The sequence below is a fragment of the Pituophis catenifer genome, unplaced genomic scaffold, assembly GCF_029215685.1.
Source record: "Pituophis catenifer annectens isolate HBS135680 unplaced genomic scaffold, rPitCat1.0.hap2 SCAF_13, whole genome shotgun sequence".
Taxonomy (NCBI): Eukaryota; Metazoa; Chordata; class Lepidosauria; order Squamata; family Colubridae; genus Pituophis; species Pituophis catenifer.
This window is the reverse complement of record NW_027256893.1, coordinates 10,252,878-10,266,223: the sequence shown is the minus strand read 5'-3', so window position 1 is coordinate 10,266,223 and position 13,346 is coordinate 10,252,878. Positions and strand designations below refer to the sequence as shown.

The following is a 13,346-nucleotide window of genomic DNA, read 5'->3' as shown; positions in this document are numbered from 1 at the left end:
ACATTAACTGGTTAGCGTCACTTAGCAAATACAGGTAATCCTCAACTTATGACTACAGTTGAGCCCAACATTTCTGCTGTTAAGTGAGACATTTGTTAAGTGAGTTTTGCCCCAATTGTACGACCTTTCTGGCCAGTTGTTAAGCGAATCACTGCAGTTGATAAATTGCTAACCCGGGTTGTTAAGTGAATCTGGCTTCTCCATTGACTTTGATTGTCAGAAGGTTGCAAAAGGAGCACAGATGACACTGCAGTGGTCATAAATATGAACCAGTTGCCAAGCAATGCTTAACGCATTGTAAGCCGCCCTGAGTCTCCGGAGAAGGGCGGCATATAAATCAAATAAAAAATAAATAAATTAATTAAAAAGAAAAAATAAAGCATCAGAATGTTGATTATGCTGCATGTCAGCGCCTCAGCGCTGGCATAGAGAGGAGAGAGATAATTTCTGAACTTTTGCCTGCTAAATCCCTTTGAAGTCGGGTTGTCGTGGAAATGAGGAGGGGCGAGACATTCCTGGGAAATGACGTGACAAGAAGTCTGGAGAATGACTTGGAAGATAGCCAATGAGAAGCAGAGAATTGGGGATCGGAAAGGGAGGGATTGGGGGGCAAAAGGTCAGTCTTGTTCGCATCGAGTCATGATCCGGTGGCTGTGCTCAATTAAAGAAAAAATTTCCTTAAAGATTGGCAGTTTGGAAATTCATTTATTTTGAGATAGCATCGAAGTCTGACACTGCAATGGTCATAAGTGTGAAAAAAGGTCATAATAAGTCATTTTTTTCAACGCTGTTGCAACTTTGAACAGTCAGAAACAAACGAACTGTTGTAAGTCGAGAACTGCCTGTAGAAAGAATCTGAAAGCTCATTCTGTTAGACTAGAGCTGTGTGTCAGAGTAAAAAAAAAAAGAAGAAGCAAAAGAAGAGAAAAAAAAAGAAGAAAAAAATCGGGACATATCCTATCTGACAAGAGAAAGTGTCTTAATTTGGTTAAATTACAGGATGGTCTTTAAAATGAGTTTTTTTGGGGGGCCTGGAAGGTGAGAATGAGTGAAGGAGAATAGGAAATGAAGGGAGGATGGTCCTTGTGCATGAGAATACAAATTGAGATCGGGTGGTGTATAATGTTACTTTGCTACGAGCCATGTTACCTAAATGCCACCTTCCGTAGCATCAGCAGTTTTTTTGCAGCTTTAACTTTACCAATGCCCTTGATGAGGTGCAGAGTTGTCAGTATTCTCGTAAAATTCCCTCCACAAAGACTTATTCGGTTCCCTTTATTTCCTTAAGTGAACATCTGTCTAATTGTTCACCTCCATTGCTTTAGTGCTTTCCTCGTGCTTTCTCTCTTTCCAGACAATAAACTTTATTTTCTTCATAAGAATTCCGTCTACGCAAGGTTATTAGGCAGCTCGTTGGCACCTTTTAATTTCTGGATGTTTTCCAGGAAGACTTTTTGCAGTAATTCCAATAGGTTGTACAGTGGTTTGTGCAACATAGCGAGGCAGTGTGTTCAGGTGTCTTTTTTTCTCTTTTCTTTTTTTTTTTTAAATGTTGCCTTCTGTTTATAAACATCTGTCGAGAAAAATGTCTCTGATGAAGCTTTCCTGTGCCTTAAATCATTGTATTTTTGGACATAATCAATTTTAAGGAACTGCAATTTGCGAAAGGTGGAAATTTAAGATACCGTACAGTGAATGGAACAAAATACAGTGCTTTAGTAATGACTAAAATTACCGGCTGATGTTGGATTCACAGCACAAAGGTATTATTGAAAGGTTTACCTTATAAATAAGGACCTTTGCACTTTGAATCCAACATCAACTAAAAATTCTCTGGGCAACGCAGCCTTTCTCAGCTTCCCGTCTTCAAAAGCTCAGACTGGGGTGGAGATATTAATTAATCATGCAAGTCCGCTGTGGAGCATCTATAGCTTATTCAGTGTTGTTATTGCTAAAATGGAATATAGTAAAGTACAGTCTAGATAACTGAGGGAAGCACCTTTGATTTAACACAGTGGGATACAAGGGGGAAAAAAAAACCATGCTCAGAAAAATTATGAACTGGAATGCTATCAATCTGGATCCTTTCCACAAACCTGAGTTATCCCTACAAATGGAGGGAGATTTGATTTGTGGCTTATTGTTAGTCATCCCTTCAGTTCTCATTTGGAGATGCTTGTTCTACATACACATATTGACTAGGGTAGTTGAGCTAAAACATATGGTGGGGATCTACATATTAAACTTGGATTAATCCAACATTAGAATAAATTCTTCCACCACAGGAGAAGACAATGCACAGCCTAAATCTGTGATGGCAAACCTATGGCACGTGTGCCCAAAGTGGCACATGGAGCCTTGTCGCCTGGCACATGTGGTGGTGCCCGTTCCTCTTACTGGTTTCTGGCACACATGCATGCATGATGATTAATTGGTCTTTTTGCGTGCAGCAGTGCGGGAAACTGGAAGAGTTGGTCTTCTGTTTTCCCGTGAGCATGTGTGCTGGCTAGCTGATTGTCGCGTACACATGCGCGCCAGAAACCCAGAAGAGTAGCTGGCTAGCACACATGTGTACCGGAAACCAGAAGTTCATTTTCAGGTGGGTGCATGCCCCATGGGCAGCTCCTCTTCTGGGTTGCGGCCCAGACGAGCGCACATGTATGTGTGTTCCCTTTTCGGCACTCAGTGCCAAAAAGTTCAGCCATCACTGGTCTATCTTGTGCTTTACTTAGAACTAGCTGATGAGTCTCATTCACATAAGATACAGCGTGATTGTTTTGTTGTTTGGTTATCCCAAAGGTGCTTTTCCATTGAAAGCAATTGAACTTTCTTGATTTTTTTCCCCTTGTAAATAGTTTCACTTCTCTTCCAAAAAGTGAAGCTTTTTCAGGGAAACATTTGGGGCAACGATGGTTGAGAATTTGCATAGACATTTTACATTTTGGTTACAAATCCATAACCAATGTTATGGGCAGTCCGGATCTCCAGAACCCTTTAAATAAACCAGTTCAATGTACGAATATGCAGAATGCTCTTTTATGTAATATTCTAACCTCCAAACTGTCTGTTTCAAGTGTTCCAGATGTGGTCTTCTTCCAAACAGCTTGAATGTCTGGCCAGCATTCCAGAGAACCCCAGAATATTCATAATGGGCTTTTTCCAGAATCAGAATGTTTGGCATACATCAAGTCATTTTAAATTATGATTCCAGTTTAGTGTAGTGGTTAAGGACTAGGAACCAGGACACTGTGGGTTCTAGTCCTGCCTTTGACATGAAGCCAGCTGGATGACCTTAGCCAGTCCCCAAGGCTATGGTTTTCCCAGTTGCAATGTATGGCTGTGAAAGTTGGACCATAAGAAGGGCTGAGCACCAAAGAATTGAGGCCTTTGAACTATGGTGTTGGAGAGGACTCCTGCAAGTCCCTTGGACTGCAAGGCGATCAAATGGGTCAGTCCTAGAGGAGATCAACCCTGACTCCTCTTTAGAAGGCCAGATCCTGAAGATAAAACTAAAATATTTTGGCCACCTAATGAGGAGGAAGGACTCACTGGAGAAGAGCCTAATGCAGGGAATGATTGAGGGTAAAAGAAGAAAGGGACGGCAGAGAACGAGGTGGCTAGATGGAGTCACTGAAGCAGTAGGCGTGAGCTTAAATGGACTCCAGAGGATGGTAGAGGACAGGAAGGCCCGGAGGAACGTTGTCCATGGGGTCGTGATGGGTCGGACATGACTTTGCAGCTAACAACAACAACTTCAGCCCTACCTAAGACAGAAAAAATGGCAAAGCACTTCTGGAAAATCTTTCTAAGAAAACAGCAAAGACTAGACAGAGAAGTCTCACTAGGAGCCGTCACTGACTCGAGGAGACACATACGCAAAACAAACTCATTTTAAAACTCTACTTCAGAATTTTAAAACAAAAGCAAGGCAACCATGAACAAAACAATACTACAACTTTCATTAATCTTTGTGCTCCATGTGTGGCTTACTCAGTGACAGACTCCGTAAAGTTCTTGTTTTTTTTTTTAACCAATGCAAAATCTTCATTTTTAAAAAATACATAGAACAGCCCATAGTGATAGCTGCCTTCTCAAGCCCACAAGCCCAGTTATTAGATGTACATGCCAGTTAATGTTTTAGAAAAAAATGTACATGTGATATAACATGTATTTTTTTTTTTTAAAAAAAAAAAACAAGACCAAGATTGTGCTACAGTCTGAATCTAGTTTCTGGCAGTGGAAGCTGCCCATGTACTATCTTAGAGATAGTACTTTGTGTCACATATAATCTTGATTTCCCCCCCTCCCCCTCCATTGTAATAAATAAATGTTTGGGCTTCCCTGGGAAAAAAAGAAAAAGAAAAGAGAAGAGAAGATAGTGGTTACTATATAATAAAAATGAACCACTTGTCATCACTGCAGCTAACATTTATCAGCCTATTTGTAGGTGCTCTTTCTTTCTCTGTGTATAATATAGAACATAATTTGTCACTTTGTAAATACATTCCACTCTAAATCCCTGCCAGCATCTGTTAGAGTTTGAAGGATTAATGTGCAATGCGGCTTGCGCGCCTGTGCTTTCAGGCAAAAAAACATTGCTTACAATCATGAACCCTGGGAAGAGGGAGGAAAAAAAAGAGAGAGCTGGAGAGCCCCTTTCATATTTGGTTAAACATATTTGTCCTTTGGACATGCTCCAATCTATACTTGTCATCTGCACAAGTGGTATTCAATGTCTGTACAGCTGGAAAACCTCTCAGTTTCCCACCAATTGCGAGCAAATTGGTTCCCTTGTCTTCTGGGTGGGTACCGCACAGTGCTGCGTACAGCCAGCCAGCTTTTCATTGAATTAATTCTTTGAGAAGCTGAACACCTTGCATTTTCCAAAGGTTTAAAATGGTTTTATGCAGGGGTGTTGCTCTTCTTTTAATTCTAGAGTGCTTCTTTTAATTCTAGAATTCTAGAGTTAAGGAACAGGCGCAGCTGAGCTACCAGTAAAATTCTGCATGTCTTTCAAGAGCGTATGGGTGGAAATCTAGAGTTGGAATGAGTAGTCATGCTTTGCAGAAATAAAACATGATGGCTTCTCCATTCCAATCAAGGACAATTGACTTGAAGGGCACATAATACATGCAACAGCAGCTTCACAGAAATCCCTTGGTATTAATTTATTTGCAAGTGGTACTTTGGTTTATTTTAGTTTATAAATGCTGCTAATACTTTAATTTATAATACTACTTTAAAAAAAAAGATTTTAAAACCCTTAACAATTAGGAAAGAGATGTCCATAAATTTTAAAACCTATACTGCGTCGTGGAAGTGAGACTTAGTTCTCCCAAATGTGACCATTGTAGAAAGAATAGACGTCTTTGTTCTTTGGAGTTCTGTGCTCCATAATTCTATGAAGCTACATTCAAGAACACTTATTTTAACACAATATAACATTACTACTGATATTATTCTGCTTTACATGATATACATTTCTTTAAAAGCATTTTTGCTAGCCAGGGATAATCACCAAAATAAAAATGTAGCGCTGTGGCTTATTATAGACCATGTAATCTAAATTTAATTGGTCTGTATCTGTTTTAATTTTTTCCCTTTAAATATGGTTGGAAATAGGTCTTAGTGGTACTTAAAATATTGATTAAAAATAAGCAACTGATAAAAAAATACTGTCCCACATGTGCTGAGTTTTGTTGGGTTCCACTGTATGGAACCATGATAGTTTCATGAGATCTTGAAAACAATAAAAACAACATCTATACTATCATTTAGTCTTGGGAAAGGAAGATTGCAGTTCTGCTTGATGTTTCTTGAAGAACATCGTTGTCTTTTTAGTGGTGGACAAGGTGGATCTGAAGAAATAGGTTCATCCCATGAATACTGCACCATAAACCTCCCAGCGTCATAAAGATATTAGGTATCAGCTACCGAAACTGCTTACCAAGTTGTTGTTCAGCAGGCTTACATTGTTGTTAAAACACTCCACGCAAAATGTGAAATGTCTTTTAGGAAAATAGTCGGGACATTGAGAAAAACCAAGAAAAATGAGCCCAAAATGATTCCATCCACTAAATGGACCTCAGTAAGTTATCTCGGTTGTGGTGAAGGAACCGATTCCAAAAGCTGACCCAACGTATCTTCAGTTGGCCTGAACGTATTTTTTTTCAGAACATATCTGATTCATGCGCCCCACGCAGAGATCTGAAAGGTAATCTCATCAACCCCAGAAATACATGCGTGGCTTAGAACGCCTGCCTGACATAAATATTCCCCCGTAGCAAGGCCATGCATTAGGGATTATAATATTTACAGTCCCAAACTGGAATGAAAGAATTTCCTTGTTTCATCCGTCTTGCATAGTGATCATTAACTCGACCTACTGCTAGACATTCTTGGCTGTAGGAACGAATGCCTCAAAATCTCCATGCGTTATTCTAATGGTACACTTCGGTCTGGATTTCATTTCTTTGTGCTTCTTCAAGTCTTTGGTGTCCGTTCAACTTGTATTCTTACGGGTTTATCTATATAGAATTGACATCAAATTCCCCTTGGCTTCCACACACACACATATACCCTTTGCAGCCTTTCCTTCTTAAACACATTTTATCTCTTGGACTATAAATATAATTTCCTCCATCTTGCCTTCTGTGTTTCCCAGGTGTAGGTGGCTGGAATTTGCTTTATTAAACTGGAGGACAAGCTTTCTTCTCCGCTACTCAAAAGAGACATGTTTGAGTGGTATACTATTTAGGATTTACTTTGGGTAGTGGTGATGGGGGAGGAGAGTAAGGCAGGGTGGGTGCATGGACTAAAGCTTTTAAATACCTGAAAATGTACACTGCCTATCCGTGGAGAATATAATTATGTACTAAATTAGCTAATGTCCACTCTGTGCTTTTTAAAAGTACATCTTACATTTCCTCTGCTGCCTTCCACCAGCACTTATATAAGTTATAGGAACTGCAGTTTATTTATTAAGAGTCTTCAACTGTGTATAAAACTCTAAGCAGACCAAGTAATGGTATTTGCTGAAGGATTCTTTATCATGTGAATTTACCTTTAGTCATCTATTATTTATTTCAGCTCTTTTATATGCCATTATAATAAATATTATGACAGAAAGCTTTTATGCTTCAACTTATTATAGTTCTCTTCCCTTCTTTGCAGTCCTTCAGGAAAATGTAACCACACTTTACCTATATTTAATGTAAATCATCCCTTGCATTAGAATGAAAAATACCTATGAAAAAGGCTCCTTCAGTGTTGAGACATAAATGCACAATCATGTTTACTGCCAAACTACTGTAGCATGCAGTGTTCATTTTTAAACAATCTTTAAGCTGTAAACTGAATACATTGCCTATTATGAAATTCCTAGCTTTCTGAGTGTTTTAACTTTTCTGGTTAAAACTTCTGGCTCGATAAGCATTTTTCTAAGCATGAGCACAAAATATTGCCAATTATATTCTAAACAGTTTTAATAGATTTGGTCTATGTAAACACGGAATGTTTTTGGAATTAAATGAGAATGTTGTCTACAGTGCCTGTTCTTCCTAGCATTGGGTGGGTTGATGGTGCTGGAGGACAATAGCTACAAACTGTGTGTAAGAATTAAATTTGATTTTGCATATCATCAATCACGTAGTAAACAAACAAACCTCCTTGAATGAATGTTTTCCTTTGGCGATGCATTTCACTTTGATGAAGAATAGTGATTTAATGAAGAAGATGTAATTAAATATGGCATTCATTTAGTGAGCAATTCAAGTCCACAGAAAGTGGAGCCATAAATGAACTGAGTAATTTTCCTTAATGCTATCATGTACTTAGTGTCACTAACTTTCGAGAACTTAAGATAAGGCAAATAATATTTCATGATCATGTACAACATGTATCTAGGTCCATGGTGCATATGCATGTATCTAAGTCCATGGTCCATGGTGCATGTACAACATACACCTTTAGGATCTAGGAAGCCCCTGGAATCTCTGCAACTCTCTGGTGACAGTCCTGCAATTTGCTAGTAGATTCTCCAAGGAGTGGGGAGGTAAACCTGCCCACTTTACTGATTTCACCTTCTCCAAAGAATGTTAAATATGGCATCTTTGGAGATGTTTAGTGCAAATAGATTCATTATGGTCACCAGGAATGGAAAGACGAATGGTAGATGGAGGATAGGGGTTGATTTCTACCTTCCTGAATGGCACTAGATCTCTTCTTCCTCCTAGTAATCGTGTAAATCGTCCAGGGTTGCTTGAATGGCAGGATCTGTCCAAGGTTCCATGAGAAGATTTCAGCGGACTCCCAACAGTGCATGTGAGCATCATGACAAATCACAGGTTGTTCAATGTTGCAGCTATAAAAAGAATATAAATATTAAAAAAAAAGAATACTAGTCATCCCACAATTAATTTAGAATGAAAGAAGCTTCTTGGATGAGAAGCAAAAATGTTTTCAAAGGAAACAATAATCAAGAAAGTCCAGTTGCCTTTTGGAAAATAAAGCACCTTTGGGACAACTATGACCTGGATGATTGAGAATCTTCATCGATAGTTGCAGCTGTAGCTAAAAAAAAAACTGATGTATAGTCTGTCCTACTGCCATAAACATCTAATTGAATATAACTAGCACGGTTATGTTCAGTAATATGTTCCCTCATTTTAGAAGAGTTTTTGTAACCCAGTTCAAAGGTAAAAGCTAAATTTAAGCGGAATATTAGATGCCTGAGTTTATATATTCTTTTTCTTCATTTCCCCTGGTTATGTGAAGATAAGACACATTCATTCCGGCTTTTATGTGCACCAAACAAGAATGGTGACTCAAGAAGTGCTTTGATAACAATCTGGAATAGCTAGTTAAAAGGAGTGAGTGTTTTTGATCTGTGTGGTTATGGTCAGAATTGAAGAGTGAACGAAGCAAGCTAATTCGTCAGTAACAAACGAAGTCCATGATTTTAAATGAACCTTTCTACAAAACTTTCCAAGTCCACCCTGCTGATTCCCCCCTTAAAGTTACTTGATTATTAAATGATGATGAAACTATATCGCTTTCCCACAAGAGGTGCACATTCACACGCATGCAGATAGCTACAATTTATTTATGTTTTTTAAAAATATTATTATTCATCTTAGAGATGTTCTATAGGAGGATATGGCTTAAAACAAACTTCTTTTATCCTTTCTTATACCATTCCCAGTAACACTATATTTAGTAGAAAACTGTTTCAAAAGTTAATTTCAATGGAATTTGCACAGGAAGATTTTGTGGTGACATCTCTGTAGGATGCCCTATTGCCCTAGGACAGGAATGTCAAACTCAAGGCCTGTGGGTCAGATCCGGGGGTGCTTAAATCTAGCGCGTGGGGCCACCCTGGAAATAGCAAAGGGCCAGCCCACAGTGCCTCTGCCAGCAAAAATGGAGCTCGGGAGGGCCACTCGTGGCTTTCGCGAGCTCCGTTTTCACTGGTAGAGGGTTGCAGGAGGCTGTCCCAGCCAAAAACGGAGCTTGGGAGCCCGTTTTCGCTGGCAGAGCACTTGGGCCACTACAGGTGCCCCCCACCATGAGTGACATCAAGCTGGCCATGCCCCCCCCGGTCATGCCCCCCCCCAGCCTCTCCAAGGTCAAACACAACCCTGATGCGGCCCTTGACAAAATCGAGTTTGACACTCCTGCCCTAGGAGAATCTAGTCTCTTAAACTGGATAGTAATTTCTAAAGGATATCTAGGCATAAAACAGGTGTAGAGGCACACACCTGTAGACCAAAATGTTTGTTAAAAAACCACGACTTAAGACTTTATAACACAAAACAACATGTAATATTAAAACAATATGGGATGAAATTGTAAGAGTTATTTGTACAATAACCTTATGACCTTAGCAGAGAACTTGAAGGATGCTGTTAAGTCATCTCTTTTTAAGTTACCTTTTATAGATGACTGTTTGTTATAAACCTGAAATATTGAAAAAGCTAAAAGTACAACAAGAAAAAAAGTAAAAAAAAAATTAAAGAAAGCTATAAATAAGAGGCCTCTGATCTTCTTCATAGCAGTTATAAGTACATTTATATTTTAACCTCTCTCTCTAAGGTTACATCATGACTTTCTTCTTTCTATAATCCATCCTGTCTAACCATCAAAAACCTTAAATCACAACTTTATTTTTATGCAAAAAGTCCGTAAGGGCTATTAAATCATTATATGACGCTGCTTAATGATCAAATAAAAGTTTATTGATTGATTAAACCATTATAGCTTTTCTTTCTTTCTTTTTTTTTGGCTACAAAGAGCAACAATAAGACTCAAAAGAATAGTTTAAAAATATACTAGTTTTTATGAATAGGGAGAAGAGCTTGTAAACGTAAGTTAATGAGGGGTTAAAAAGCCAGATTTGTGAAGATTTAATGACATTTTTTTTTACTATATAGGCCAGTGGCCATTGTATACGTTTCTGTCTTTATCATTTATGTATGTTCATGAATGGTACCCTAGAAACTGTCATTGTCATTTTTATTATTATTTGAATGTGTGACCTTTCGAAACCTTCTATATTTCTATGCTTGAGAAATAGTCCCACAGAAGGAGGCTCTTCTCACTAACCTTTGTTAGTGCTAAATCTACAAAGCTGTAGAAATTCAGATTAATTTAACAGTTGGGAATGGGGGGGGTAGGGGGTGGTTGGGAAGGAACCCTAGCTGTCTTCACAATAGAAAGTGTTTTATTTTTCCAAGCAAGCAGGGGTTCAGTTTATTTCCCTGAAAATGTCAGGCTGCAAACCATAGTCATAGCTTGGATAATCTACATTTCCAAGTTACCCATTGATTGAGCTTTTTTTTTTTTCTCTTCATATTTGTATTCTTTCTCAAATGCAGCTTCTTTTTTTTTTCTCAGTCCTAACTTGTGGAAAGGAGTAAAGGAAGCAGGAACACCCAAGCAAGACACTCTTTCGCTCTCTATTCCCTTCATAATATCGCAAATGCTGTCTCTTCGGTTTCAAAACCAGCAGGAAAGACCTGCAACGTTGCCCAGAATGAGCAAAAAGCATTACCTGAGTAATAGTGTGTGGACTTGAATCACTGTTCCCAAGAGCATGCTAAGTAACAGCTTGTGGTTTAATCTGTTGAACTGCTTGATGTTTTTTGACCCCTTGTTGTCCTTGTGTTTGTAGCAGCTTTTTTTTTTTATATTTTCTCCTTGGAGACGAGAACAGAGGATTTTAAAGGAAAGAGAGAGGGGGGGGGGGAGGGAGAGAGAGAAAGCATTCCCCCCCCCTTCTGCACCAGAAACCTACTGGTTGTGTCTGTTTTGTGTATTGCAAAATTGTTTTGGCCAAGTGCAGGCAGGATTGAGTTTGGATAATAGCAATAGCAATCACACTTAGACTTATATACCACTTCATAGTGCTTGTACAGCCCTTTCTAAGCGATTTTACAGAGTCAGTCTATTGCCCCCAACAATCTGGTTCCTCGTTTTACTCACCTCGGGAGGATGGAAGGCTGAGTCAACCTTGAGCCTGGTGAGATTTGAACTTCCGAACTGCAGCTAGGAGTCAGCTGAAGTAGCTTGCAGTACTGCACTCTAACCACTGTGCTTGATGATGATGATGATGATGATGTAGTATTTAATTGTGGAGTTGTTTGTGCCATCTGAGCACTGGGATCTTCAGAGAAAGGATTTGCTTGGCAAGCTTGAATGTCTAGGTCAAGTACAGGGAAATAATAAGATGTCTCTTCTATCGCTCCATTGTTAAATGTCTACTTTTATGAGGAAGCGAGTTTCAGAAATTGGTTCTGTGGAAAATTAATAACATGTTCCAATTGCGAGATTTAATTATTAGAATAATTGCAGAGTTAAAGAGGAATGGTAAGAAACGTCACTGAATTAGAAAAAAACCTAGTCAAACATAATTCAGAATATTTGCTGGGACTTATTTATCAATGGCTGGAGAAATATGATTCAGAGGCTGGACAAGCAAAAGAGTTTATGATTAAATAGGTACAGAATTTGAATGTGGCAATGTGGAAATTTCAGTGGAAAAAGAACATTAAATTTCCTCGGAACATTATACTTAGAGGAAATTGGTATAAGGTATTTTATTATTGGTATATTACTCCAGTCCAGCTAGCTAAAATGAACAATTCCTTCTCTAAAAAATGATGAAAATGTAATGTTGGATTATTTTTTTAATATTTGGTAGCAATATGGTAAAGCACAACAATTCAGGAAAATAATGCACAGTAGAATGAAATAAATCTTAACAGTTGAACTTAAACTGTTTTATTAAATTGGATAAACCATTCATTACTTTAAATTATGTTGAATTTGTATATGCTAACTACAGCAAGGATACTATATGTTTTGGTAACATATGTTTTAGAAAGATTGATTTATAAAATGCCTGGACAGTAAGTTAATACGTTTACTTTGTACCTCATGTAAATTCTTTTTTCCATGTATAGACTCTATATTTTAACTTCGTGGAAAAATTAGAGTGAATTTTCAGAATTGGTTCAATTTATTATCATTTTGGTTGGTGATTTTTTTATGTGTTCCTGATCTTTATTTTTTAGCTCCATGCTTAATAGTTATTTTAGTTGTTTTTTTAAATGAGAAATACCATTCAGTTGTTATGTAATTAGTTAGGTGTTGGAAAACTAACTTCAATGACATTTTCAGATCCTCTGTTTCTTCTTCTTGTGCCATATCAGTCATTGGAGGTTGGCGATCATGTTGGCAATCCTATTTTTGTCAACAGCCACTTGAAAAAGTGCTGCTGAGTTTTGTCTGAACCAGTCCCTTAGGTTTTGAAGCCATGATGTTCTTCCTCTGCCTGGACCTTGTTTGCCTTCAATCTTTCCTTGGAGGATTCAGTGAAGGATGCTGTATTTTTCTGGGTGTCGCATCACATGTCCAAAATATTCTAACTTTCGCTTTTTAACGGTTTTGATGATCTCCCTTTGCTTTCCCAGGCAGTTTATCAATTCCTCGTTTCTGATTTTGTCAACCCAACTTATACGTAACAGCCATCTGTAAATCCACATTTCAAATGCTTCTAGTCTCTTCAAGTAGTTTTCTGTCAGAGACCAACTACTGTTCTACTCCATAGAACAGGATAGAAAAGATGTAACATCTGACAAACCAGATCCTCTGTTTACGCATTTAAATTTCAGTTTCTTACTTTTCATTGTTGTGTTTGTTTATATTCTTTCTTTGGGGGGGTTGTGATGCCCAGGTTTGAGACCTGAGTGCAGCTCAACGGGCTGAGCTCCCATTACTTGACCCCACCTAGCAATTCAAAAGCATACACATGCAAGTAGATAAATAGGAATCCCATTGGTGGGATG

At 38.3% G+C, this 13,346-nt stretch overlaps 1 protein-coding gene across 1 annotated transcript in view; it reads left to right on the top strand.

Annotated features, from left to right (window-relative positions):
• Window positions 1-13,346, top strand: part of WWOX (WW domain containing oxidoreductase) — a 633,895-nt gene that overhangs the window by 126,651 nt on the left and 493,898 nt on the right. The gene's annotated exons all lie outside the window — the stretch shown is intronic.